The sequence below is a fragment of the Herpailurus yagouaroundi genome, unplaced genomic scaffold, assembly GCF_014898765.1.
Source record: "Herpailurus yagouaroundi ecotype Mexico unplaced genomic scaffold, PumYag 29, whole genome shotgun sequence".
Classification (NCBI taxonomy): domain Eukaryota; kingdom Metazoa; phylum Chordata; class Mammalia; order Carnivora; family Felidae; genus Herpailurus; species Herpailurus yagouaroundi.
Genome location: NW_024412377.1, coordinates 15565788 through 15573389, shown reverse-complemented (window position 1 = coordinate 15573389; position 7602 = coordinate 15565788). Strand labels below are relative to the sequence as shown.

The following is a 7602-nucleotide window of genomic DNA, read 5'->3' as shown; positions in this document are numbered from 1 at the left end:
AAGTTTGTTTTTGTTTTTTTTTGTTGTTGTTTGTTTTTTGTCTTGTTTTTTGCTTTTTTTTGTTTTTTTATTTTTTTGTTTTTTTTGTTTTTTTGTTTTTTTGAGAGAGAGAGAGAGAGAGAGAGAGAGAGAGAGAGAGAGAGAGAGAGAGAAGGCAAGCAAATGGGGATAGGGCCAAGACAGAAAGATAGATAGAATCCACTGTCCACACACGGCTCGATGTGGGGCTTGAATCCATGAACTTTGAGATCACGACCTGAGTCAAAATCAAGAGTCAGACACTTATCCAACTGAGCCAACCAGGTGCCCTGAAATGTTCTTTTTCAGGAGTAGTGAGGGACCAATTAATATTTTGCTCTTCTCTAAAGGTGTTGAGAAGTAAAAAGATAATTTATGTGTTTTAAGAAATGTTCATATATTTTGCTTAGTAGTTGCACTATCCGGATTCTATCCTGTATCCAGTAGTCAGAAATCTGGATACAGATTTAGAAAAAGAGATGTTCATAGAAGCATTATTTATAATATCAAAAAGTTAAAAACAACCTTAACGTTCAATGATAGGAAAAAGATTAAAGTATTTGCATATATGCTAGGATTATTTTTTGAAAATGTTAGATAAGTGCTTTGAATTACAGAGAATATCTTATATTAAAATTTAAGGTGATATATGTATCAGTTTTCAAAGTGTCTTGTAAGATATTCCTAGGGAAAGCATTAATAATAGGAAGTTTAAAAGTTGTACTGTTGTACTACTATTCCCTCTGGGATGGTCACAAATGTACATTAGCAAATTGAATATAGTTCTCAAAATGATTTCATCAACTTAGAGTTGATTAATTGAACATGAATTAAATAACCCTTGTTTCTATAAACTGAGGTTTAGAGACATTTTAGACTTTTATTTCTCTCAGGTGTGCAATATAATATTTCATGGTTAAGAATCTTAGAATGCCTCAGGGTAATCAAAATGTAAATTTTTCTTAGGTAGTAGCAAAAAAGTTAAATAGAGGTAGATATAGAGATAGATATAGATATAGGTAAATAGAGACAGATATGCACTGAGTGAGTGCTATCCTCACAACATGTCAAGGAAGCTATATTTTCAATATTAATAAAAAGCTTCCAGGTAAGAGTTTGTGATTTGCCTTTTTCTGCTATAAAATGGAGCACAGGTAGCAAATATAATTTATTTAATGAGTGCTTACTGAGTGCTTGAAATTTGGATTCAACTAACCTTTATTCAAAGCCTTTTATATGCCAAGGACTGCTCTAGACACTTGTGTGTGTGTAAAACTCTTCAGGGACCAAGAGAGCTTTGTAACATGAGTGTGTTTGCCCACATTACAAGTCAGGCACCATACACAGGGAGTAAAACAACCTTATTAAGCAACTTTTCTTTAAATATGAATGGAAGACATAGAGCTTGACCCTAGGTAGGCTTGTTTACATTATACCAAACTGCTTTTAGACAAACAATGTTCCTGGTGTTTATTAGCTTGCATTCAATTGGGAGACTGATAAGAAAAAAAAAAAAAAATGACGAAGCAGGTTTGTATACAAGTAACTATGTGCCTAATAGTTTTCTAAGCATGTTATCTATTTTGACATACTTAATCCTCCTAGTAAGCAAAAGAGATAGGTAATATTATATGCACAGTTTTCTGAAGAGGAAACAAAGCACGTATAATTATATAACTTTCCAAATTCCAATTATATAACTTTCCAGAATCTGTGTTTTTAACTACTGTGCCATGTTGCCTCTGACTATAACACAATTTGTTAAAGCAAGATATTATCAGAGTTTTAAAAGTAGTTTATGGCGTAAAAAAAATATCAGGGGCTGCATTTTATGGCCTGAAAAAATGTACGAACTGTTGAGGCAAGGTGCTTTCTCAGAAGAGATGATCTTTGTTCTGATCCCTGAAGGGTAGATAAGCATGGGGCTACAGGGAAAAAAAGGATGGTGATCATCCCAAGGGCGAGGGAGACAGAAGTGGAGTTAGAAATGATATTAGCACTGTTAACTTAATAAATATATCCTGATGTGGCTAACAAAAATAGACATCAATTGAAAAGAAACAGAATTAGCTATAGCCCTCTGAAAATTCAATATTCCAGGTACATTCTCAATATTTTAGAGGCGTGAAATCATTGTTGTCCATATTTCGATGCTTTACTTTTATTCAGCATGCCTGTTTACCTTTACATTGTTGATGTCTATATCACATAACTGAGTTATACGGAAACTATTGTCAGTAGAAGCCTCTCAGCCTTATTTACAAGTTTTGGTCCAAAGCCTTATCGTTGCTACCATGTATTTACTACTCATACTTTTGTTCCCAGCTGTAGTATGTATTCTTTGTGAAATGTGAGATAACTTTCTCAAGACCCTAAAAAGGTATTTCAGGTTCTCTATCCAAATATACTGGCTTTTTGTAATGTGTGAAATTTCTATGGATGGCATTGGTTTCCATAGAGTTGATAGAAGTAGTAATTGGAAGAGATTCGTGTCAGAGCTTTGCAGCTTACCACGAGAGACCCTCTTCCAGCCAAGCACCACTACACTTCTAAACACGTGAGACAGATGCCTAACCAATTGCTACACCAAATAATTGTATTAAAACGTCTCCATGTGGGCTATAATGAAATCGTGCAAGATATAATGATGGCAGATAGAAAGATCATGTCATGTACATCTCCCCTGATTATAGTCTACTGTGTCTGTCACAGGAAGCAGTGGGGTTATGCTGACATGACTTTTACATGAATGTTATACCGACTAAAGTGATCCCGCTATTTTCTTCTCTTACTGATCTGCTAATCTCTTTAATAAATCACCTTCTAACTTTGCCAGATTCCACCTTTAGTTCAATAATTTCTAATTTATAGACTCTATATTTAATCAAGTTGCAAAAGTTGGGAAATGTTCATCTGTAGTCTTAGTGTACTGTTTTATTCTCATCAAACCTGCAAAGTTTACTGAGATTATTTCAGATTCTTTTTTTTTTCTTTTTTTAATTCTGGTATGAGGGCACCTGGGTGGCTCAGTCAGTTAAGCGTCTGACTCCTGGTTTCAGCTCAGGTCATGATCTCACAGTTTGTGGGACTGGGCCCCACATTGGGCTCTGTGACGGCAGCCGGGAGCCTGCTTGTGTTTCTCCCTCTCCCTCTCTCTGTGCCCCTCCCCTGATCATGCTCTCTCTCTCTCTCTCTCTCTCTCTCTCTCTCTCTCTCTCCCCCCCCCAAATAAAAACATTAAAAATTAGAAATTCTGTTATGTACTTTGTGTAATTTTTGTCCAAAAATTAATCTTGGGAAACTAGGGTCCATTAGTAAATTTCCACTTATCTGGGAACCAGTGTCCTCATTCTGTCATTTACAGTGCAATAGCTATCTATATAAATCAAACTATATACATAGAAATTCATGGGTTCAGGACCCCTGGGTAGCTCAGTCACTTGAATGTCTGGCACTTTATTTCTGTTCAGGTCGTCATCTCCCATTTAGTGAGTTAGAGCCCCGCATGGGGCTCCTTGCTGATAATGCAGAGCCTGCTTGGGATTCTCTCCCTCTCTCTCTCTCTCTCTCCATCGAGCGCGCTCTCTCTCTCTCTCTCAAAATAAATAAAAATAAAATATAATAAAAAAAATAAATTGAGGAGTTTTACTTTTTCTTGTCAATTAACAATTCTGTTCTGTTAGATCTAAACAAGCTTATTGGTTGTTGATATTTTACATGGACTGAAGAAATTTTTGGGTTTTTTTAAAAAAATTTTTAATGTTTGGGGCGCCTGGGTGGCGCAGTCGGTTAAGCGTCCGACTTCAGCCAGGTCACGATCTCACTGTCCGTGAGTTCGAGCCCCGCGTCAGGCTCTGGGCTGATGGCTCAGAGCCTGGAGCCTGTTTCCGATTCTGTGTCTCCCTCTCTCTCTGCCCCTCCCCCCTTCATGCTCTGTCTCTCTCTGTCCCAAAAATAAATAAATGTTGAAAAAAAAATTAAAAAAAAAATTTTAATGTTTATTTATTTTTGAGAGACAGAGAGAGAGAGAGAGAGAGAGAGAGCAGGGTAGGGACAGAGAGAGAGGGAGACACATAATTGGAAGTAGGCTCTAGGCTCTGAGCTGTCAGTACAGAGCCTGATGCAGGGCTTGAACTCACAGGCCTTTGAGCTGTGAGATCATGACCTGAGAGGAAGTCGGCTGCTCACCCAACTGAGCCACCCAGGCACCCCAGAAGAATTTTTTCTTAAAAAGTGCATTCATTTATCTAACTGTCATTATGAGTAAGGGAGGTGCTAATTTTTAAAAGTAATTATACATGTAGTTTGAAATATTTTTGATAGATCACTCTTCTTCATTGTCGTGTATCAATATTTTCCCAGTACTCTTTAATTCCTAATTTGAAATGTGATAATAGCACGAGTAAAGGCTAACTTTATTAGGTCATCTTTAATCATACAATTAGAGACACTATTTTTATTAATCTGTTTTCTTTCTTTTAAAGAGATATGCACAATCTGTGCTACCCGTTACCCGAACACATAAAAGAAAATAGCTGTAAAGGAGATTGCGTATTGATTCATGTTTTCAGCAGCTGTTTCTGTTTACATAAAACTCAGATCATTTTTAAATGTTAGTACACTTTCAGTAATTTCAGTTACATAGGATCCACATAACTATAAGAGACTCTTAAATACATAGAACAAACTGAGGGTTTCTGGAGGGGAGGTAGGTGGGGGGATGGGCTAAATGGGTGATGGGCATTAAAAGGATGGCACTTGGGATGAGCACTGGGTGTTATATGTAAGTGATGAATCCCTGGGTTCTACTCCTGAAACCAATACTACCCTGTACATTAACTACTTTCAATTTAAATAAATAAATTTAAAAAAATAATAAAAGAAACAACCACAGTAACGAGTTTGTACAGTTGACCATTCTACATGCTGAATTATAACAAGGGCAATCCTTGCATTTCCTTTTATTCCTTCCTTCTTTAGATTTGAAAATATTGCATAGCCTTCTGAATTTCCAGGTAAAATTGAGCATGAGATAACATCTAAAGAGACAATTTCCTGAGTCTGTCTCTCAGAGAATGATCACAGTTTAGCATTACAATTTCTTCTTTCCAGTTTCTATAGTCTGACCAGCATCAATTGTGTGTCTGATGCTTCTCTGTCACTGGTGAAAATGATTCTTATAACTCTCCCAAGGTAACGGCAGTGGGGACTGGGATCAGAAATGTCCATGGTTTCAGTTTCAAAGATTAACTCTGTAATAAATTCTGCTGACTGATACATTGTTCAGTTTTTTGAAGTAATCTTTGACATAAGGAGAAAATAAACACCTGCCCACCACCTGGCAGCGTGTTCCACATTGGTTTACTCACTTTATTCTTTTTAAGCTGAAAATATAAGAGAATCAGTTAGCGGCTGACAGGTTCACCTTTCTATGGCGAGAGAAGGTTGGCATAGTTTCAGGTATGAAATTTTGGAAACCATTGAAATCCAGCGTACATTACATCATTGGATTTGTGGAGAGTCTAGAGCCCTTAATCTGGATGCAGTCTCAGAGATACAAATCCCCCCCTGGTGAATCAATTCTTTTTCTAGAAATGGGTTGTATTGTTTGTTGATGCTGACAAATCCCTCCGTATGCCATCCCACTTAGGAGCAAGTGCCTGTTGACTTCCATTATGACTGGCCACTAGATGTGCTTATTAGGGTCTTATCCAGGGAAAACCACCAAGGAAGACTAGTGAAAACACATCTTATTTTCAAGTGTATCCCTAGGATGCTCATTGCCGGTGTCTCAGCAAAAGCTTCACTGGCAAGCTGGCAAACGTTTTATTTCCCTCAACTAGAGGCAGTTAAACCGGCTTCTCTAGAGGATGTCATAATGTGAAATTTTAAAATTAAATTACATGACCTCTTACAGACCCCAAACTCCTCTTTATATCCCCTATTATTTTTCACAACAATCCCTTTCCTCATGCTGCCTGCCATGAGTTCGTAAACCGAAAAACCTTGAAGTGGATAATTTTTCAATACTTCCTTCAATAAACACAAACAAGAACTTATGTTTGGCTACTATGCAAGGAAAATCTCATTTAAATCAGAAGCTGCATGAGAGAAGATATACAAAACATAAAACAACATTGGCTCATTATTCTGATGCTATCGTTTCAGTTCTACTTTTCCCTGAGTTGAGTTTTTGGCAATTTTCAAATGACTTCTAACATCTTTCTTAGGAGTAACTTTTCACTTAAATGCACAGTCCCTTCACAACCAGAAACTGTCCAATGCAAATGCTTTTTGCATTGTTTCTGTTAGTTTGTTTAATCGCTTCAAACACCCAAACCAAATTAAGTCCCTTCACTTTTCACATCACTCAAGCTAAATAATGATAGTAAAATATAACTCGTTGACTCAAAACATCTCAGCTTAGGCGCTAGACGTTCCCTGGAAATACCACCTGCTTCTCAACCTCTTTGACCTCTCTGGAAGCGGAACAAAAGAAGGAGATGATTAGACATGAACTAAAGTTTATTAAAAGTTTCTCGTGGATTAAGCACAATGGCAGAGATTTTCCTTTAACCTTTGCAGAGACCCTCTGAAGTCAAGATCGCCTTCTGGATTTTAAAGAGAAGCATCCTCTCAGCAGTGAAACGCCATATACGCATTGGGTATAGAAAAAAGTCCGAATCAGGTTTTGAATCCACGTCTCCTGGACTTTACAGGGTCTCTTTCCCCATCCTACCGCGTCTCTTAAGTTTATGTCTTTGTTCCTTTGAATCTCTGAACCTGAGCATTTATAGGATGTGAGCAAGTAATGCTGCTGTCTTCCTGGAGACAGTGTCTGAGGGTCTTGTGGAATTCTTGATACACCTGCAAAGTGACCCTCGGAATAACCATTCTGTTGAGATAAACTCCTACAGTCCCTTGCTACACTCCTTTAAGGATGCCCCATGTTCTTAAGGAGTGGATGTGGGTGACTTTGCGCTGGGGGAAAGTGCCTAAGCTATTTCACATTAATTTTGAATACCGCCAGTCAGGGCCCGAATCCTTGTTATCAAAATCTATGTACCTTACAAAGCGTTTTAATTTACTCCGGAGTGATAAGAGTTGAGAAGTTTAAGTGTGAGAGAGCGTTTCCCTGGTGCGGACAAAAGGGGGTAGGCGAGGCACTGGAGTTCCTATTTATCTTTCCAAATAGAATGCTGACCTCCAAGGGAACGCTCTATCTCCTATAAACCGTCCATGCCTCGAGTACTTTGGGGTAAGGCATTAAAGGGCATCACTCAAGCTAAATCTCACGGCTACCGCCGGACTATGGATCACTGATGAATGAGCCAGCAGTTGAATGTTTAGCAGGCTGTGACGACTTTGCACGGAAATAGGAAAATTTATTACCCGCCTGCCACAGCAGTGCCTGTCCTGGCTGCTTTTCCTCCGGGTCCCTCCCAACGTCTACTCCCACGCCATCTGATACAGTCAAACCCCTTGTCGACCGCCCCCCCCCCCCGCCCCCCAGTTTCCCCTCCCCGCAGGAGGGTCTACACCTTCTCGGAATCCTGTCTGTTTTTTTTTTTTTTTTTTTTTTTT

The 7602-nt window shown here is 38.3% G+C and overlaps 1 protein-coding gene across 7 annotated transcripts in view; it reads left to right on the top strand.

The window, feature by feature from the left end:
• CDH18 (cadherin 18) overlaps window positions 1-7602 on the top strand; it is a 1020275-nt gene that overhangs the window by 514159 nt on the left and 498514 nt on the right. The gene's annotated exons all lie outside the window — the stretch shown is intronic.